This window comes from Bos taurus, chromosome 26 (genome assembly GCF_002263795.3).
Source record: "Bos taurus isolate L1 Dominette 01449 registration number 42190680 breed Hereford chromosome 26, ARS-UCD2.0, whole genome shotgun sequence".
Classification (NCBI taxonomy): domain Eukaryota; kingdom Metazoa; phylum Chordata; class Mammalia; order Artiodactyla; family Bovidae; genus Bos; species Bos taurus.
The window spans coordinates 34,399,120-34,421,266 of record NC_037353.1 but is presented as its reverse complement, the minus strand read 5'-3'; the positions used below and the strand labels follow the sequence as shown (position 1 = coordinate 34,421,266).

Here is a 22,147-nt window from a genome sequence, read left to right as displayed (position 1 = left end):
GTTCAGGTACAGTCACTATAGCTGAAAGGCTACTTGTCTTTACGATAAGTGGCTCCAAATAACAATGCAACAGGGAATCATAACTCATGTGTTTGCCTTGCATGAATTAAAATGAAATAAAAATATTTTGCAGTTTCCTGTTTGTTACCCTTCAACCCTGATAAATAATTTTCTGCACAAATGCTTTCATTGGTAGTCCCACCGCTAGGGGTCTGTTGGCATGGTGAGAATAGGTAAACGAGGCCACAGGAGCTGAACTGGCAATGGTACCAACCTCTTGATCTGTAGCAAGGCTGGTGAAAACTTAGATTTCCTTAGGTCTCTCTCTTTTCTTTGACCTGGTGACGCTACCATCTTCCTTTTGACTTACATGGCAAAACCTGCATCCCTCCTGAGGAGTTTTTATACAAGAGGAGAACTGCCAAATCAGACAAACTAGCGTGATTATGATCTCCTTCCTCAAAATAATACTTCCTTTCTAAAGCCAGGCTCAGAAAATCTAAACCAACACAGGCCTCCAAACTCTAACCACAACCGTCTTCAAAAGGCATATGAGATGTTCCAGTTCTTAGCAGTCTGGCTACAGCTGACAGAGTCACCACCTGCTTAAGTGACTGAGACAGGAGGCTCCCTTCCAGGGGGTGATGTGGCTGGAACAAGTTTCATATACGAGGCCTCCCAGCTTATTGGTCCTGAACCTCAGATATTTGATTAACCAAGACACCCCTATGGTTACTAATCGCTCTTAATACGAAGAGATGTCAACAAGCCTGTGAGTATCCAGTTGGTCTCCTCCTGAGTTTACTCACCTTAGCCTAGACAGGGAGCGGGGAGTGGGGACGTGCAAGTTTCTATCGACGGGTGAGAGTGTGAGTCTGGGAGAGTGTGAGCTGTGTGGGACTGTGTATGTGTTCCTGTGTGTATCATGTGACTGTGTATGTGTTCCTGTGTGTATCATGTGACTGTGTATGTGTTCCTGTGTGTATCATGTGACTGTGTATGTGTTCCTGTGTGTATCATGTGTGCGTGTATGTGGTGTTCATGCGAATGGCCAAAGGGAAAGCAGAGAGATGGAGAAATGGAAGCACAGAAGGAAAAGAGACCCACAGAGCCATGGGCTTGTGTAAACACAGAGAGAGTGAGGGAGTGAAAGAAGCCAGGGGACGGGAAACAAGTGACCGAGGGCAAAGACAGAGAGCAAGAGCAGAAAGAGAAGCGAGAGAAAAGGAGAGACTCAGAGGTGCTAAGTCTGCATCCTTTCTGGTGTTAAGGAATGCCCTTCGGGGGCTTCCTGGTGGTTCAGTGGCTAAGACTTCTCGTTCCCAACGCAGGGGGCCTGGGTTCGATCCCTGATTGGGGAACTAGATCCCGCATGCCGCAGTGAAGATCCAAGACCCCTTGTGGGACAACTAAGACCCAGTGCAGCCAAATATATGAAAGTGAAAGTCGCTCAGTCGTGTCCGACTCTGTGTGACCCCATGGACTATACAGTCCACGAAATTCTTCAGGCCAGGATACTGGAGTGGGTAGCGGGTCCCTTCTCCAGGGGATCTTCCCAAGGGATCTTCCCAACCCAGGGATCGAACCCAGGTCTCCCGCATTGCAGGCAGATTCTTTACTAATTAAACCACCAGGGAAGCCCAGCCAAATATATACAAATAAATAAAGGGCACCACGCAGACTCCCCAAAGAGTAGTGTCATTCCCTTGTCACTTTTCTGTCTCCTCATCACACGGCGGCTGTCTTCCTGTCCCCTCTCCCCCCACACCCTCTCCCAAGCCGTGGTTCTCATCTCAGCCCAGCCCTGGCTCCAAGCCCCGCCGCCCTGGGAGACGGTGCTGCACAGTCATACCCAAACCTCACTGTGGAGCCTGTGGTTTTATTTTTTTTTATTTCCTTAGCAACATCAAACAGAGTCACGCTCGTCCTCTGCTTGGGCAAGGCAAACAGTGGCTGCCCCAGCCTGGGTGTCACCTTCCAGGACCCGCACAGTGGGTGTAGGGCAGGCGGCCTTGAGGCTGTGGTGCTGAAGAGTCAGGGGCCCGAGAACGAGAACCACGAAAACCAAGTCTGGTCTTTCATGTGGAGCCTTGACCAAGGAGCAGGGTTGACCTGGGAAGGGACACAGTCCCAGCAGGAGCCTGGTCAGGCCCGTGGGACAGGCCATATGCATCGGGACACAGGAGGGACCCAGGCCCATCTCCCCCGCAGATCTCCTGAGACTTGGAAATACAGGTTTCCCTTTTAGGCCAGCATTTGCTTTTTTTTCTTTTTTCCCCAAAGTATAAAATTAGATGTTCTTTTTAAAAATTATTACTGATGTATGGTTGATTTATGATATTACATTAGTTTTAAGTATACAATAGAGTGATTCAAAATTTTTATACTTTATACTCTGTTTAAAGTTATTATAAAATATTGATACTATTCCCTGTGCTGTACAATATATTCTTATAGCGTATTCATTTTATACACAGTAGTTTTTGTCTCTTAGTTCCCTACCTCTCATCCTTCTCCCCACTGGTAACCACTAGTTCTCTATATCTGTGAGTCTGTTTCTGTTTTTATTATTAATATTCACTGGTTTGTTTTATTTTTTTAGATTCCACAGTGTGATAGCATACAGTAACTGTCTTTCTGTGACTTATTTCACAAAACATAATAGCCTTCAGCTCCAGCCATGTTGTTGCAAATGGCAACATTTCATTTATTTTCTTTTTTTATGGCTGTGTAATAGTTCACTGGGCTTCCCTAGTGGCTCAGTGGTAAAGAATCCTTCTGCCAATGCAGAAGACCCAGGTTTGGTTCCTGGGTCAGGAAGATCCCCTAGAGAAGGACATGGCAACTCAACCCAATTTTCTTGCCTGGGAAATCCCATGGACAGAGGAGCCTGGAGGGCTATAATTCGTAGGTTGCAAGAGTCGGACATGACTTAGCAACTAAATAATTGTCCATTGTAGCCAGGGTTTTCTTTATGTACATCAAAAGGAGTTGCTGTAGATCAGTGGTTTCCAAATGGCTCTGAGGACTCCAGGGGGCTCCAGGGTCAGTGGATGTGGGTAGGTCAGTAAGCCTGGAGTTAGTGTCCTCTCTGCTCTGACTAGAGCCAACTCCTGTTCATGATTTACTTTTGTTTGATGACCACTAAGGGAAAGTGAGCCCCCTAAGCTGGACGATGTCAGCATCCCTGACAGATGCAATACTTCATGACTCACTTTCCTACTCCAGAGGGTGTCTTAGGGGACAGGAGGGAGGCTGAAGGGAGAAACTCACTGGGACTCTAGGACAGAGTTGACAGTTACCTTTGGCAGAGAATAAGCCTTGTTTATTCATGCGATTAAGGGCTCTAGACTTTTCTGGGCCAGCCCTGAGCACTGCAAACTCACCCATAGAGGCTGATTTCTGGGGAGCAAGTCTCCTCTGTACACAGGCTGGAGAGGGTGGAAGGCTGCACCCCACCCTGAAGGACACAGTCTCATCACTCTAGAATTTCTGAGCTGGGAAAATCATGAGTTGACACAGTGTCTAGCCATAAGGGAAGTTTCTTCCTTGAAATCAGTGCTATCTTGATGATTACAAATGGTGCAAGAAACCAGGAGGAAACCCAGATGAGATGACTCTTTGGGTCAGAAGATCAGATTCAAGCGCCCTGGGATGGCAGTGACTGTGCCTCCCAGCCACTGGACTCAGCTGCGTCCTTCCACGCCTCACTGGGACCTTCCCTCTTTGTCAACGAGCAGATATTATCCCTCAGGGTGTGTCATTGGCATTTGTCATTTCTGGGTTGCTAAGCTGCCCCTGCTCCCCCAGTGCCCACTGAACTAGCCAATTGCATTTTCTGGAAGGATCAGAAAGCAGACAATCAATGGAAAAATCAACCATCCTGTGTTGAGTTCTCCTTGACTTCTCTTCTTTTTCTCTTGGATTTGGGAGCTTGGGGTGGGAGGGACCAGCCTACACGCTGAAGTGGGTGGGGAAGCATTCACCACCAGACTGAAAAGTGACCAAGTGCTCAAAAGCCAGGTGGATGAATCTGCCAAATCAGTGAAATGGCATCCTGTTCCATTTGGAGGGTACAGCAAACACAGATGTACAAAGCAGAGTGGTAATTACATCCACTGCAGAAGAAGATGCTAACTATTTAAAATGCCTCTCTGGCGTCGATTCTTATCAGGGTATTTTGTGATGTTGGGTTTTACAAGCAGTAAACTTGTGTATTAAGTTATTTTTTTCCTTTCTTCTTAAAACAGTGCTGTGTCCACTGTGGGGGAAGGTGTGGGTAGGATGGATGGAGAAACTAGTGTTGATGTATATATACTATCACGTATAAAATAGATAGCTAGTGGGAAGCTGCTGTATAACACAGGGAGCCCAGCCTGGTGCTCTGTGATAACCTAGAGCAATGGGATGGGACAGGGCGAGGGAAGCTTAAGAAGGAGGGGATGTATATATATATATAATTATGGCTGATTCGCATTGTTGTATGGCAGAAACCAACACAACATTATAAAGCGATTATCTTCCAATTAAAACATAAAACTTTTCCAAAAATTGCTGTGTCCATATTTTTCCATGTAGCAGGTAATAGCTGGGGGAAGGAAATGGCAACCCACTCCAGTATTCTTGCCTAGACAATCCCATGGACAGAGGAGCCTGGTGGGCTGCTGTCCATGGGGTCACACAGAGTTGGACACAACTGAAGCGACTTAGCATGCATGCATGCATTGGAGAAGGAAATGGCAACCCACTCCAGTATTCTTGCCTGGAGAATCCCAGGGACAGGGGACCCTGGTGGGCTGCTGTCTATGGGGTTGCACAGAGTCAGACATGACTGAAGCAATTTAGCAGCAGCAGCAGCAGGTAATAGCTACGTTCCCTCCATGTCAGTCATCGGTTGCCTTCACCCTCTCAGCCTCAGTTCTCACACTGGAAAGTTCTTTACCATGGACATCTCTTAGCTAGAGGAATCACTTCATAACTGGACCATAGTTTATTCCTGTTTCCAGGAATAACCATCTCAGCTCTCTAGCCTGTGGGTGGTTTGCATACGTGAGTCATGAAAGTATGGCATTCCTCCAAAAGAAGCAGCCATATCCTTTCACCAGACCAGAGCCCTCATCTCCAAGCTGCTTGCCCCCCAACACAGCAGGGGGCACAGGGCCAGCCCCCTTGCCTCCCAGGACAGTGTGACTGCCATATGGAAATGCTCTGGTCGCAGCTTAACTTTATCAGACCCATCCTTGCTCTGCCCTCCTTCTTGCCCTTCCATGGAGGTTTTTCTGAGAGGCACTCTCTCATAAATCACTTGCTTCAAACTCCTGTTTCAAGCTCTGTTTCTGGAACCTTAACTAAACCAGTAGCACTCCATCCTTGTAACCTATGTGTGCTCAGTCACTTCAGTCGTGTCTGGCTCCCTGCAACCCCATGGACTGTAGCCCTCAAGCCTCCTCTGTCCGTGGGATTTCCCAGACAAGAATACTGGAGTGGGTTGCCATTTCTTCTTCCAGAGGATCTTCCCAACCCAGAAACTGAGCTTGCATCTCCTGCATTTTGGCAGGCACGTTCTTTACCACTGAGCCACCAGGGAAGCCCTAGATGCTTATATAATGGTCAACTATTTATTGACTTTGTGACCTCCCTCATGTACGAGAAAGTTCAACAAACGAATAAAACCGGTGTGAAGGACCTAAAGCCCCTCAGACTATGCTTCCAAATTCTCCTTGCTGAGCCTGGTCCCATCCCCTACCCTCCCTTGTCCAAACACTTCCCACCAGGGCTCTGCCCACAGTCTGGCTCTCCTGACCCTTCCCTCCTTTCAGATCCCCCTTTACCTTCTAGGGTGTTAACTTGTGCCCATTTCCAAAGCTCAGCTGTTTCTTTGTCACCTTATTCTTTGCTCTGATTCACTACTTGATCAGCATAAAGCCCAGAAGTTGATTTGGGGATATTTACTGAATTCTTCTTGGCCAGGCCAGCGGAGGCAGGGATGGGGTACAAATAGAAGCCATGGGGAAGGGATAATGAACCCACTTTCTAAGGAACAGTAAATATACTTCCTATTCACTGCCCCTTACAAAGTATTTTTGTCAAGTCCAATCAGGGTTTTTATCCTTCTCAGACTTTATGTGTTTGGATCTTTGTTCATATTCTCATGAAATAGTGAAATGTAATTCAGTTCGTTGAGTTCAACAGACCTAATTGGAATCTACTATGTCGCAGATGCCATTCAAAGGATCAGAAATAGCATCAGCCCTCAAGATGCTTATGGTCTGGGCAGAAGGACACAGATGGCAAATTCCCAAGTCACTCAGGCTCCATAGAAGCTCTCACTTAAGCAGAAAGGGGGCTCCAGAATATATCAGTTTGTTAGAATGGGGCTCTTGTGCCCTAGTTTTGATGACCATTATTTCTCTAGGAGGAGTGTCACTCCAAACATCTGGGGCAGCGTGTAGGGGTGCCCCATGCATTTCAGAACATTTAGCAACCCTGATCCAGGTGCTAAAATGCTAGGAGAATCTGCCAACTCATTGTTTCAACAATCCTCGGAAAGGTCTTTACGCATTTCCATGAGCTTCCTGAGGGTACAGTGTTGTCTGATTGAGAACCACTGGGCCCAAGTGTGGATATACAGCCCTTCCCATACACAGCTTTCCAAAAGACATGACCCTGGGAACTGACCAAGGCCAGAACAAAAGTGAGAAAGAGGGGATCGGACGCACTGGAATGAGTACTCAGGGAGCAGTAGGGTTGGCTGTGAATCCCCCAGGCCCCTCACCCAAGCCTAAGCCTGTGGGATTTCCAGAGGAGCCCTTGAGAACTTTGACAATGGTTTGATGCAGTTGGGACCCAGGGGCTGGCCTGTGACTCCATGAGCTAGAGTCTAAGTTCTGCCGGAAATCTGAAGGCCAGAGAGGACTAAGAGTGTCGGAGGTGGTTGAGTGGGACCCCTGGCTCCCCAGAGTGCTCTATGCAAAATCGCTTCAGAGAAACACAATCAGCTTGCTTATTAGGCAGCAGATTATTTTGGCAATGGCACAGGTTTTAGAATTGCACCCACCCTCCAACCAATTCAGACAATTAGACCATATCAGTCTTCATTTAGATGAACAGCGCAAAGTTCTGTAATTAACATATTGTCGTCAACTGGACCGCCTGCCTGGACTGAAAAATGCAATGTGTAATTTTTTGTGACTGGCTTTCACTGAATGGGATGGGGAGAAAAAAAGTAAATTAGCCATAAATTTAGAGAGATGGCACATGGTGAAACTTTATGGAAACTGCAACATTAGCAGTCAGAGAAAAGGTCAGTTCCCAGGAACACATGAGAGGAAGATTTTACTTTCTGTGAAGCGCCACCAAATCCTATGAGCATAAAATATGCTAGTTTGAGCCGCAGATGTTTAAGGACAGGTGCTTCCAATTTTTCTAAGAGAGAAAGAAATGATATGAAGCCTCAGAGATCCTCTGGGCTCAAAAAGGCTTCACCAGTCTCTTGCCTAGGAGGTGATGGAAACCCATCAGAGCTGTCTGTGGTCCATGGACGTGACCTGCCAAGTGTCTTGATGGCAAGAATGCTGGGAGGTTTGTTGCTTTACTTTCGGTGTCTGGCCAGGGCTCCGGCTGCTAAAACAAAAGTCCACAGACTGGGTGGCTTAAGCAACACACACTTTTTTCTCTCGGATTCTGGAAGCTGGAAAGCCCAAGATCAAGGTGCCAGCAGGCTCAGTTCTTAGTGAGGGCCCACTTCCTGACTGGCAGACTGCCCATTTCTTGACGTGTCTTGATGTGTGGTGGAGAGAGGAAGCTCTAATATCTCATTCTCTTCTTCTTCTATTTTTCTTGGCAGTGCCATAGACCAGGAATCAGACCTGGGCCACCTGCAATGAAATGTGGAGTTCTTACCACTGAACCACCAGGGTTATAAGAGCACTGAGCCATCTTGGGGACTGTACTCTCAGGATCTCATCTAAACTTATTTTCCTCCCAAAGGAATATTGACTGAAATAAAAGCAATGTGAGAGGTGTCAGTTTCCATTTTAGTTGGGGGAATTACTGAGGACTATAGCCTGGGAGACAGTCTCTCAGGTAACTCTGAGGAACTTCTCCAAAGAGGTGGGGTAGGGCAGAGGTCAGCATATATGTGATTTTGGAGAAGAGAGATGCGCAACCAGGCACACATCTCAGTAGATGCTGCTGCTAGTCATAAGAAACCAACATCCTAGTTAATGGCTTTGGTGCTTTTTTATGTATGGGAAGATGCAAGAACTGGGGTTCACAAATTTTCTCTTGAAAATAGCTAACTCCTTGAATACTTGTTTTGCCAGTTTTCTCAGAGCACAGAGTGCTTCATTCCTGATCTCCACCCTGAATTCCTTTTAGGATCTGTTGAAGGTCAGTGACTGCAGTAGCTAATGACTTAATTCTTGAAGAACCAGATGGCAAGGGACATTCTTTTGTTGGCAGGACCCAAATACCATCACATAGGAGGTTAGGGCTTCCACACAGGACTTTCAGGGGGAACATAAGCATTCATTCTATAGTGTGCATGTGTGCTAAGTCGCTTCAGTTGTACCTGACTCTTTGTGACCTGACTCTTTGTGGACCATAGCCTGCCTGACTCCTCTGTCCATGGGCTTGTCCAGGCAAGAATACTGGAGTGGGTTGCTGTGTCCTCCTCCAGGGGATCTTTCCAACCCACATTGAAATTGAACCCACATCTCTTGTCTCCTGCATTGGCAGGTGGGTTCTTTACCATTTGCACCACGTTGGAAGCCCTCGTTCCATCACACATGGTTACAATCTCGGGGCACAGTAAGGGACCCTCCGTTGGATGTTCTCTGTACTTCAGTTCTGTCAACACTCATTTGAGAATGCAGTTGCACCTCTGTGTCTGTGAGTTCTGCATCCACGTGTTCTGCATCTGTGGAGAAAACCAACCTTGGATCAAAAACACTCAGAAAAATGGGAACTTCCCTGGCAGGCCAGTGGTTAAGACTCTGAGCTCCTACTGCAGGAGGCGTGGGTTTAATCCCTGGTTGCAGAACTAAGATCCCACAGGCTGCTAGGTGTGGCCACCCCCCGCCAAAAAAAAAAAAAAAAATTCCAGAAAGTTCAAAAAGCAAAACTTGAATTTGCCAAGCAGCAGCAGATTTGGGCTTCCCTGGCAGTTCAGCTGGTAAAGAATCTGCCTGCAATGCAGGAGACACCGGTTTGATTCCTAGGTCTGGAAGTTCCCCTGGAGGAGGGTATGGCAACCTGCTCCCGTATTCTTGCCTGGAGGATGCCCATGGACAGAGGAGCCTAGCAGGCTACAGTTTATGGGGTCACAAAGAGTTGGACATGACTGAGTGACTAAGCACAGCACAGCAACTATTTCCATTGTATTACTATTTCCATTTCCATTGTATTTACACCTATTTACATAGCACTTACATTGTTAGTTATTCTAAGTAACTTAAAGATGATTTAAAATATACAAAAGAATGTATGGAAGTTATACACAAATACCACACCATTTATCATAAGGGACTTTAGCATCCTTTGATTTGGTATCTGAGGAGGATGAGGAGAGGGGCAAAGATCCTGGAACCAATCTGAAGTGGATATGGAGGGACTTGAATAGATGGATAAGACCGGGGCTGTTTCCTTTTGCACATGCCAGGCTTTCAGGAGACAAAGTGGAGAGAAGAAAAAGCCTGAGCAGCGGCATGATCAATGAGCGCTTTCAAGTATTATTTGTTAGGATAAGTGTGTCTCTATGTGTGTCTTGTTCTAAAAACAATTTAAGGTGGCTTGCAAAGATTAAAAAAAAATTAGAAGTCACTGAGAGAGACAAGGTAAAAGACAACAGGGAAGGGATGAAATATATGGCTGAGTCTTAAAATAGAAGACAACGAAATCTATGTTGTCTCAGGAAGGGAAACTGCCCTGTTTTCTGGAAAGCCAGCGGCATTCTCTCCCATCTCTCTTTTAAATAAAGAGTTAAACACTGTTAGTCTCAATTTAGGGGACTGCATTTTGATGAGCTTGTTCTGTTTTGGTTTTTGTTTGGTTCCCTGACCTTAAATCTCCATTTCAATAAGAAAAGCAGGCTCCATCACAGCCAGTTGACAGTTTTCTTGTAACTGCCTTCCTCTAGGGATCTCTTGGTGGGGAACTTGGCAACTTGAGAGGGTAGCAGAGGAAGTCAAAGGTTAAGGAAAAATCAGACAGCCTGCACAATGCAGGAACTCAAAAACCAAAATTCTGGAAGGAATATCCATTTTACCTCTAGCACTTAAAGGGCTCAGGATTTAATTATTTTCTAATAGTAATAGTACTAGATAAGCATCCTCCACTAGAAATAAAAGCTTCATAAATAAAACAGGATTATCTAGATAATTGACTTGACTTTCTGCTTTGGCTGTGCAGGCGCAATGAAACAGAGTCGTGTTTGTTCAATTCTGTGATATTTTTATTTAATGGAACAAAGACTATCTTTTCTTTTAACCCTAAGACTTGTTTGCCAAGATTATCTCTATTTAAATGCTGCGTATTAACAACCAATACCTCTGAAGTCTCATGTGGAATAGTCATTTTTAGAATTAAAAAAAAAAAAGAAGAAGGAAGTTACACAAGTTTATTTTATTAATATTTGTCTAATGATCTTCTGGTAGCTCAGATGGTAAAGAATCTGTCTGCAGTGTGGGAAACCCAGGTTTGATCCCTAGGTTGGGAAGGTCCCCTGGAGGAGGGCATGGCAACCCACTTCGGTGTTCTTGCCTGGAGAATCCTATGGGCAGAGGAGCCTGGTAGGCTGCAGTCCATGGGGTCGCAGAGTTGGGCATGACTGAGTAACTAAGCACAGGGCAGCAGTGATCCTCTAATATCTAGAGTTACATCTGATTTCTTGGCCAAGGATGAAAGGATTTACTGCATTCTTACTCTTCTAATGTGGTTCCTCACTTTTCTTCCAAAAACATTCCCAAAGGGACCTTTGGCTCCACTGAAGTCTCTGGTGTCTCCAATTCAGATTCTGACACATCTCTGGCAGTGGGGAGGGGGACAGTGTTGGCAGGAAGTGCCAGAGAATTAAGTCCATTCCCTGCTCCTCCAAGGACCACTTGGGAGATTTTAGGTTCATGGAATCACTTGGGATCAGGATTGTCAAGGGCAGAATTGTGTCCCTCCAAATTCACATGCAGCCCTAAGCCCCAGGACCTCAGAAAGAACCTGTGTTCGTAAACAAAGTCTTTAAAGAGATGATTAGGTTAAAATGAGGCCCTTGGGGTGGGGCCTATTCCAATATGAATGGGGTCCTGATAAGAAAATATTTAGACACGTGGAGAGACACGAGGGATGCACACACTCAGGAAAGGCCACGTGAGGACACAGCCTGAAGGTGGCCACATGCAAGCCAAGGAGCAAGGCCTGTAGAGAAGCCACACCTGCCCACACCTTGGACTTCTAGCCTCCCAAACTGTGAGAAATACATTTCTATTGTGTAGGCCACCTGGTCTGGGGTGTTTTTGTATGGCAGTCCTGGTAAGCTAATGCAGGTTTCTTCCATAAGGTCTTGTTTTTCAGCTGAAGTTCGTTGTGATTGTTCTCCCTCTCAACTCAGTTTTTTATACCATTCATTTAAAAATTAATCCTGAAAAGTTAAAGTTATTTTATTTAACTCATCATGATTTATATTTTCTCTCCAATTCTTCATTCAGTCATTAATCAAGCCTTTGCTGAACACTTCTCTGTCTTGTTCTAAAACATGTAGATCGCCATGTACTCTGGCTCAGCCACAAGTCCATCACAGAATCAAATAAAGCCTAGGTCATTGTCAGGCTTGGAAAATACAACGGCCTTCTTTTTTTCAAGTCATCATTTTTCTGATTATCATGGTAATTAGAATTATTAATGAATTTGGAAAATAGAAAAATATAAAATAAGTCACTCATAAATTTCACTACTTGGAGAAAACTATTGTTAGGATTGAAGAATTTTCTTCAAATTTTAAAAATAGAAAAAATACTTTCTTGTGCTGTGAAATAGCTTTGTAAAGCAATTTCTGTAATAATAATCTTAATAATAATAATGTATGGATTTACTCATCTATTTTTACTGTTCACCTGTTACTGGACATCTGAACTTTATTATTATTGCTGTTATATGTTAAGTAGCCTTGCTTATTAACTCTCCATATGAGTCTTTTAAAATTCAAATTCATTTTTATTTTATATTGAGTGTAGTTGATTCACAGTGTTATGTCCCCATACAAATCTCTGTTCAAATTCCTGATAATTTCCTTATGATGGATTCCAAGAAGGGATCACAGGAGATGAGTTTTGCCAATCTTAATATTTATTACCAAACTGCTACTATGGGGTGATTTGCACAAACCAGATGTGGTTTTTACTATAAAATAATTATGAACATGTTATAGGTCCTTCTACTCCTTAGATTTGATAATCCCAAACTTAAAAGAGGAAAAATCTTTATAAGATAATCAGAAACACCTGCATAATGTCGAAAAATTGGCTACAAAAATTCAATTTTTTGTTATTGCATCTTGAATATGACATTATCATTAAGCTTGTCTTACTCAAGATGCATATTGAAGAATCGAGTGTTTATTTTCAAGTCTAGAATTTTAAATCTAGTCCAAATGGAACAAGGAACTTTCGAAGCCACCTGCCAGCTTTATGGATGACAGAATTGCAGGCTAGAGAAGTGGCTTTCTTAAGGTCATGCAGTTACTAGTCAAAGATCTGGGGTTGGCATTCGTGTCTCCTGGGTACCAGTCTTATAACCGCTCTTCCAAGGTGCAGGTTAAGATAGTGAATAGCAACAAACATACGATTTATCCTTAAAGAGTTCCAGCAGAGCTATCCCTAACTCAGCTGCTCACAAATGCCTTTCCAAGCACTTTCTGCTAATTGGTTAATTAGGAAAACAGTGGTTTTACAAATAAGATTCTGAAATAACGAGTATTTCTAAGTAAAAGGTACAATTGGAAATGATGGTCGTCCACTGCGGAAACTACCATAGCTTCTTTATGGGGAAAATGGGAACTTATTATCCTCCTTTAACTTGACTAACTGACCAGAGTCCTGTGCTTACCTCCCTTCTCCGGACTTTTGGAGCCAGTAACTAGCAAGAAATAAAGGATTGTTCTTTCTCATCTTGCAGTCTGGGAAATGTGGATTTGAATATCCAAGGAAGATGCGCAGGGCAAAATATTAGTCTTCTTTGCTAGAATGTAGAAACTAGAAGTAATTCTAAGAAAATAAGAAATTTCCGCTCCCAATGACATTCATCTTCCCCAGAAACTTCCTTCAGCTGAAAGAGAAAAGAAAAAGCACAATCCATAGAATGTAATGTGAGCCATATCAGATCAGATCAGATCAGTTGCTCAGTCGTGTCCGACTCTTTGCGACCCCAGGAATCGCAGCACGCCAGGCCTCCCTGTCCATCACCAACTCCCGGAGTTCACTCAGATTCACGTCCATCGAGTCAGTGATGTCATCCAGCCATCTCATCCTCTGTCATCCCCTTCTCCTCTTGCCCCTAATCCCTCCCAGCATCGGAGTCTTTTCCAGTGAGTCAACTCTTCACATAAGGTGGCCAAAGTACTGGAGTTTCAGCTTTAGCATCAGTCCTTCCAAAGAAATCCCAGGGCTGATCTCCTTCAGAATGGACTGGTTGGATCTCCTTGCAGTCCAAGGGACTCTCAAGAGTCTTCTCCAACACCACAGTTCAAAAGCATCAATTCTTCGGCGCTCAGCCTTCTTCACAGTCCAACTCTCAAATCCATACATGACCACAGGAAAAACCATAGCCTTGACTAGACGAACCTTTGTTGGCAAAGTAATGCCTTTGCTTTTGAATATGCTATCTAGGTTGGTCATCACTTTCCTTCCGAGGAGTAAGCGTCTATTAATTTCATGGCTGCAGTCACCATCTGCACTGATTTTGGAGCCCCCCAAAATAAAGTCTGACACTGTTTCCACTGTTTCCCCATCTATTTCCCATGAAGTGATGGGACCGGATGCCATGATCTTCGTTTTCTGAATGTTGAGCTTTAAGCCAACTTTTTCACTCTCCACTTTCACTTTCATCAAGAGGCTTTTTAGTTCCTCTTCACTTTCTGCCATAAGGGTGGTGTCATCTGCATATCTGAGGTTATTGATATTTCTCCCAGCAATCCTGATTCCAGTTTGTGTTTCTTCCAGTCCAGCGTTTCTCATGATGTACTCTGCATATAAGTTAAATAAACAGGGTGACAATATATAGCCTTGACGAACTCCTTTTCCTATTTGGAACCAGTCTGTTGTTCCATGTCCAGTTCTAACTGTTGCTTCCTGACCTGCATACAAATTTCTCAAGAGGCAGATCAGGTGGTCTGGTATTCCCATCTCTTTCAGAATTTTCCACAGTCTATTGTGATCCACACAGTCAAAGGCTTTGGCATAGTCAATAAAACAGAGATAGATGCTCTTCTGGAACTCTCTTGCTTTTTCCATGATCCAGAGGATGTTGGAAATTTGATCTCTGGTTCCTCTGCCTTTTCTAAAACCAGCTTGAACATCGGGAAGTTCATGGTTCACATATTGCTGAAGCCTGGCTTGGAGACTTTTGAGCATTACTTTACTAGCGTGTGAGATGAGTGCAATTGTGCGGTAGTTTGAGCATTCTTTGGCATTGCCTTTCTTTGGCATTGCCTTTCTTTGGGATGGGAATGAAAACGGACCTTTTCCAGTCCTGTGGCCACTGCTGAGTTTTCCAAATGTGCTGGCATATTGAGTGCAGCACTTTCACAGCATCATCTTTCAGGATTTGAAATAGCTCAACTGGAATTCCATCACCTCCACTAGCTTTGTTCGTAGTGATGCTTCCTAAGGCCCACTTGACTTCACATTCCAGGATGTCTGGCTCTAGGTCAGTGATCACACCATCGTGATTATCTGGGTCGTGAAGATCTTTTTTGTACAGTTCTTCTGTGTATTTTTGCCATCTCTTCTTAATATCTTCTGCTTCTGTTAGGTCCATACCATTTCTGTCCTTTATCGAGCCCATCTTTGCATAAAATTTTCCTTTGGTATCTCTACATAATTTTAAATTTCCTAGTGGTCACATTAAAAAAGTAAAAATTAATTTCAGTCATCTATTTAACCCGATATATCCCTAACATTATCATGTCCACAGGTAATCAGTATAAAACTTACCATTTTTACATATTGGTCATATTAAGCCTTTGGAACCTGGCGTGTATGTACAATTACAACTTATCTTAGTTTGGGAGTCACTACATCTCCAGTGCCCAGGAAGCCGTATGTGGCAGATGGCTTCCATATTGGATGGTGATTCTGCCCCATACAGCAGAATTCAGTCTCTGGTGGGTTCAGGCCTGCGGGTTTCATTATTAAAGTGAAAGAGTGTCTCAGATTAGAAAAGATAATATGGGCATTTTTATCTTTTTAAAACACATTGTCTAGCAGGCAATGTGTATAAGTTGTTATTAAAAAGTGGGTCTGGGAGACAGAGAGACACAATGGCCTCACCAAGGAGAAGAGTAGCAGGCAGGTCTAGAGCAGGATGCTGCAGTTGGCAGAGGGTTTTTCTTATCAGGGACTCACAGTCAGAGAAAGAAAATCTCCTTGTCCAGGGAGAGTTTCTTTTGTTTGCTTTTTCTTTTCTCTTTTAGCTGAAGGGAGTTCCGGGGGAAGATGAATGCCATTGGAAGCGGAAATTCTCTGCAATAAGGGGGGAAAAAAAAGAAGCCAAAAGCTTGCCCAGGCTGACACTTGCCTGCCGCCCCCTCCCAGCCCCAGCCCCGAGCAACAGTCCCAGCTTCAAAGGATTCAGCAAGTGTTCAGGCTCTGCTGCTTGGGGTTGCACGAGAGCCAGTCCTGGGAGAGTTGGCCGGGGCGGCCAGTGTAGCCTACTCATTTCCCTTCCTCTCTCTGGGGCCAGGGCTGGCTGCATGGAGAGCAACGGTGCCCAGAGTGGCCCTTGCTGATTTTAAAACCAGGTGTAACAAGGAAGGCCAGGGAGATCTAAGTGTTCTTTGTTCTGCAAGTAAGCAAGCCTTAATTAAAACTGAGATCGAGGAAGCTGGGAGAAGCCTGGAGACTACCATGCCCAGAGGAAGATCCCAAGAGACAGAGGGCCCTTCTCCAAGGTACACACGCCTAGAGAGAGGCCAACCTGGGCCTGGGATGTGGTTCTGACTGGCAGCCCAACTGTCCTGCCTTCTAAATCATGTAGCACCTGGGCAGAGACGTGGAACCTTTTCTGTGATTTACCTCTGAAGTCTCACTGCATATTTGTGGGCGCTGGGGGTGGGGGTACGGAGAGGGAGGTCTGTCCACCGGAAGCCACGCCACCCAGACCAGCATATGGTGGTTCCCACAGCCACCAAAGGTGACACTGAGTCCCAGATTTGCCACTTCATCACTCAGTAGATATTTATGGCGCCCCTCCTGTGTGCTGTTCCAGGCTCGGGGGGTGAGGGGGTGGGACAGGACACAGCTGTGAGCAAAATGGGCAGAGAACCAGCCTTTGCCTCCCCACTAGTGAGGAGAACAGATAACGTGCAAAGTGAGTAAATTACAGGGTAGGTTAAAAGGTGACAAGTAGGGAAGGGAGACAAAGAATACAAAGAAGAAAAATTCCTATAGGGTGGTCAGGGAAGGCTTCAGTGAGGAGCTGACGATTGAGTACAATCTTCCTAGACAGGAAATGTTTAGGCAAACTCCTTATTCTTTTGGACTCATAAAATAACAGCAGTAATAGTAATAATAATAGATAAATCTATTTAAAGTGTTTCCTCTGTACCTTTTAAAGGTCTTTATACACATGAAACTCAAGCTCCATAATTCTATGAAAAAGGTACTATCAATAACCCCATTTTACAGAGTAGAAAACAGAGGCAGAGGAAAGTGAAGTGGGTTTGCCTAAGGCTTCACAGTTAACCACTTAGGAAAGCAGGTAGACTCCAGAGCCCACCTCTTTCTTGTTAGCCCTAAAAGGGGTGGTCTTAAACCAAGTTCTCTTCAGTCCTTCTCGGTTTCAATGAGGAAAACCAAGAGGAAGTGTCTGCAAGCCCGTGGCTTGTGATTTATCTGGGTAGGTTGCTCTTCCTGCTTCCATTTCTGTCTCCAAAGTTGAATGACTGAAAGCTTTTCAAACGTTTTTTTCTGAAGCATTGTGCTGTACTTAGCAGAGAATATAGAGTGGCATCAGATGTGAGTGTGTGTGCGTGCTCAGTCATGTCTGACTCCTTGTGACCCCATGGACTGTAGCCTACCAGGCTCCTCTGTCCATGAAATTCTCCAGACAAGAATACTGGAGCAGGCTGCCATTTCCTACTCCAAGGGATTGTCCTGACCCAAGGATCAAACCCACGTCTCTTGCATCTCCTGCCTTGGCAGGCGGATTCTTTACCACTGCACCACCTGGGCTTCCCCACTGGATGTGAGGCCAGTCCTAAAAAGCAACTTTTCTCTTTGGGCAGAAAGAAGCAAACTTATTTTACAAGGTAAGCGGGACAAGATGCCACCAAAAGGCTACTCAACCCAAGTTTAGGAGATCTGGCAAGACTCATTCACTGGCTTAGGTGGGGGTCTTTGGTAGTGGTGAGAGGGGGTGGGTACATTTCACAGATGAGAACAGCATAGGTATGAAGTGAGATGCAGCAAGGCATGCCAGGAGAGTGGCGAATTTATGTACTTGAAATGCTATTCTGATGTCTGTTTCCCAGAGGCGTTGAGATTAAAAAGTACAAAATTTCTTCCAATTCCTGATTATCTCTTCTAGTTTAGGTGGCTAGAAAGCTAAATAATCAACATCAACAAACCAAAAGTAGTCTCCAGCTGGTTTGACTTCCTAATCACATTGGACATGCATCATCTTGACCAGGTGGAAAACCATTGTGGAAGGCGAGCACTCACATGGTGGAGAAGGAAGAGCCTGGAAGGCGGAGCACAGATAGGTGAGCCCTATATGCCTCGTTATCTAAACTGTGACCTTGGGCATAGCTTCTCTTTGTCTTAGCTCCCACATTCTGTAATCAGCAGTCCCTAAACTTTATGGCACCACGGTCCTGTCCTATGGAAGACAATGTTTTTCCACAGGGCCGGGGCAGGAGGGTGGTTTCAGGATGATTCAAGTGCATTACATGTTCAGCTCCACCTCAGAGGCATTAGATCTGACGGTTGGGGACTCCAGACGTAAATGGAGGTTGTATTCTCTTCTGTCTCCTAGAGTTGTTTAAGGACCAAGCAAAGTAGCCCAGGCTTAGCAGACGCTGTCAGGGCTGTACCCAGGCTTCCTTAGAGCCCTTTGACTGGTTCTGTGTGCCTATCCCCCAGTTTCTTAGCGTTGTGCTTCCAAAGGCTCCAAGCTGAGACCGCCTTTGGAGGATGGTCCTTGGGCTGCTGGAGCTGCTTCTCCCAGCCCCTGGCCAGTTTCTCCTGGGAGCATCTCCATTGTAAATCACTTGCCCCTAAACCTTCTCCTGAGTCCACATCTGAGGGACCCCATTGAAGACAATTTATGAGCATTTTGAAAATTTACAAGTGAAATATAATGTGAGAAATTGCCTTTTGAAATCACTGCAAAACTGACTGCAAATCTTCCATCTCTAAAGTACTGGGGTCAGGACAGAACAAAAGTTAAAAATGTGACCTGAAGCTAATTGTTCCATAACATGCTCAGCACTATCGGCCTCCATGTGCTGTCCCAACCACTGGGAGCTTTCATCTTCCTGGGTCTCAGGGGACCTCCTCCACTGCTCTGTCTGCTAAGTCGGCACCATTTTCCACCCAAGGATCATCAGCATGTTCCCACTCCACTCCCTGTGTGACCTTTCTCAGGACTCCAGAAGAAAGGCAAAGTCCTGAGCCTAGGACAAGGGCCCAGACTAGATTCCCTTTTGAGAGCTGTATCAGGAAGGAAACTGTCAGGGGGGCAAATGGTTAACCCAGATTTTTGATGAACAAAATGTAAATAGAAACGAAGGCCATTTTGTTATATCACCAGATTTAGTACTTTTCACAAACAACACATTTGTTGTTGTCGCTCAGTCACTAAGTCATGTCTGATTCTGTTACCCATGGACTCAGCATGCCAGGCTCCTCTGTCTTCCACTATCTCCTGGAGTTTGCTCAGATTCACATCTATTGAGTCGGTAACGCTATCTAACCATCTCATCTTCTGCTGTGCTCTTCTCCTTTTACCTTCAATCTTTCCCAGCATCAGGGTCTTTTCCAACCAGTTGGCTCTTCGCATTAAGTGGCTGAAGTATTGAACCTTTAGCTTCAATCATTCCAATGAATATTCAGGGTTGATTTCCTTTAGAATTGACTGGTTTGCTCTGGTTTGCTCTCCTTGCTGTCCAAGGGACTCACAAGAGTTTTCTCCAGCACCACAATTCAAAAGCATCAATTCTTCGGCACTCAGTCTTCTTTATGTTCCAACTCTCACATCCGTACATGACTACTGGAGAAACCATAGCTTTGACTATACAGACCTATGTCTATGCTTTTTAATATGCTGTTTAGGTTTGTCATAACTTTCCTTGCAATGAGCAAGCAACTTGGAGCACATACACACAGGCTTAAAAAACATGTCCTCAGAATTCAAAGTCTTGTTTTGGTATCTTTCCTATGGCTGAGTTTCCACATGTTGGTGACATCCATCTGAGTCTGGGGGCAGGACCGACCCATCACCATGTTCAGATCCTCAGTTTTCATATTCATTAAGTGGGTGCATTTCTACTCCCATATAAACTCAGATCACTTTAAAGACATTAATAAATAATCAAACTCACCTCAGGAGACCCAGCAGCCTGGTTTTTCTAGTGGCCAAGTTTTTCATGCTCTGTCTTGTATGCCTCTCATGCCAATAACCAGAGAAATCATACATGTGGTTGCGTATTTGTGTATGTCAGCACTTCCTTAAGTCATGGTGTCCAGCCTGGCCCTCTTGGCTTCCATAAGACAGGGTGGGATTAATCTGGAATTAGACCCATCCAGGGGGCTGAAGGAGGAATGGGAGTGGCAGAGGGGGCCAGGCAAAGATAGCTGAGACCAGGAGGGAAGCCAGAGAGAGGTTGAGCCTGCTGCTGCTGCTGCTAAGTCGCTTCAGTCGTGTCCGACTCTGTGCGACCCCATGGACTGCAGCCTATCAGGCTTCTCCGTCCATGGGATTGTGGTTCCCAATCCTGGTGGGACATCAGATTGGGAACCTGCATGTACACAGATGTACAGACTCTGAACCACCATGTGCTTCATTCCAACCCAGCCAGGTGAGGCTTTGGCACCAGAGAGGTCTAGTCTAAGATTGTTCCTTGTTCCAAGAGGTTGGCAGGACTTAAGGGCAGGGGATCCAGAACCCAGCTCTTAGGACTTCTATCACAGACAGGGTTGTGGGGAAGAATGAGTGAGTGTTCAGGGTAGAGCAGAGCAAGGAGCCTGGTAGATGATGCCAAGGGCATAGAAGAGCAAAGCACAGATGCCCACCTAGGAAACAGGCAGTTGGCACAAGTCAAAACAGAGCCCAGGGCAGAGCTGCTCACATCCCTCCTGGCTTCTACAAGCCAGGCTAAGACTGAAGCTTTCCAGGGGAACCAGGCAGGGATGGGCCATAGCCACACTCAACCCCAGGTCCCCCTAACTTCTGGTTCAATGGCTCCATTAACTGAAGCCACCAGAACCAAATAGCAGAAAATTCTAATTATCTGCTACTAAACCTCAGCCTGCCTTAGGGAACCAGAAGGTGTTTGTCATGTCAATCTTTTCTGGGGGCTACAGAAACAGAAGAAATGGGCTAGATGTTTGTGAAACATTTACCGAGCATGAATCTGGTAAAGGGGTATAGAACACTCAACTGGCAAACTCAATAAACAGATCACTTATAAAGAAAAGTCAAAGAGCATCTTTCTCCTACTGGACACATCCAACACCGTGAAAGGAAATGTCAAAATCTCTAGGTTCTGTTGGAAGGCTGTCGTAGAAAATATAGACTGAAATTGGTGGGCCTCTGGCAGGGTCTATTCCATGTTTTGGTTATCTGGAAACCCTGCTGAATTGTAGTGAGCAGATATAATTTTGGATCGGGGCCAGGGGGTCAGGAAGCCTGGCTAGGTTCCAGTCCTATCTCTGTTACCAACCAGCAGGTTTCCTTCAATGACCCACTTCAACTTACTGCTGTAGGATGAGGATGTTGTCCTAGAAGATCTCCAGGATCCTTTCTAGCTCTAAGAATGCATGATTTTATAACATAAATGGGGCACTGTGGCTAAAGCCAGCTGATATTCATTTGAACTTAAAATCATTCCGATGGGTGTTTTCAGGCTTGGGGGGTGGCCTGCCATGCACTTGCCAGAACCAGATTGCCCTCTTCCAAACCCCAAGTCCACACGAGCTTCGTGGCCTTGGGGAGTCATTTAGAGTCTCCAGGTTGGACAGATGGTGCAGAATTTGGTGCCACTGATAATAAAGTTTGGTTGGTATCTGGCTGGACCTTGCAGTAAAGAAAACATCAAATATGTTCTTTCCCTTTTTAGCTGGATGGAGCTCAGTTCAAACACAGAGATGGAAACTCCAAATGAAGACATGAGTATTTTAATTGTCTGTCAAGAACACTAAAACTCCTCCAAGGGGTGCTTCAGACCTGGAACTCCTGGCATCAGCCCGAGTCCGGGCTGTCAGAACAGCCTCTGAAACCTGGCTTTGGAGACTCTGGGGAGAAGCAGGACAACTCCCATGTGGGAACTGTCTTGTGGAAAAACTGGTTTCTGGCAGCAGCATCTGACCCCACGTCAAACATTTGCTGCTCTCCTTCAAAAAAAGAAAAAAAAAAGGGGGGGGGGTGTGGGGGTGGGGAGGGAATAAAGTAAAAAAAGTTTTTCTTTAAAAAAAAAATGTTATTGGACTATAGTTGATTTATAGTGCTATGTTAGTTTCATGTGTCCTGCAAACTGAATCATTTATACATATACATATAGTCACCCTTTTCTGGATCATTTTTCCATATAAGTCATTTCAGAGCATTGAGTAGAGCTCCCTGTGCTATATAATAGGTCATCATTAGTTACCTATTTTGTATATAGTGGTGTGTATATTGATCCCAATCTCTCAATTTATCCCTCCCATCTTACCCTCTTATA

General features: G+C 45.0%; 1 long non-coding RNA gene across 1 annotated transcript; it reads left to right on the top strand.

The window, feature by feature from the left end:
• Positions 1 to 215: 215 nt before the first annotated feature.
• LOC104975998 (uncharacterized) lies at positions 216 to 21,806 on the top strand. The gene is made up of 3 exons (XR_815760.4): positions 216 to 772; positions 17,794 to 17,968; positions 21,545 to 21,806. It is a non-coding gene; the product is annotated as an uncharacterized lncRNA (long non-coding RNA).
• The last annotated feature ends 341 nt before the right edge of the window (positions 21,807 to 22,147 follow it).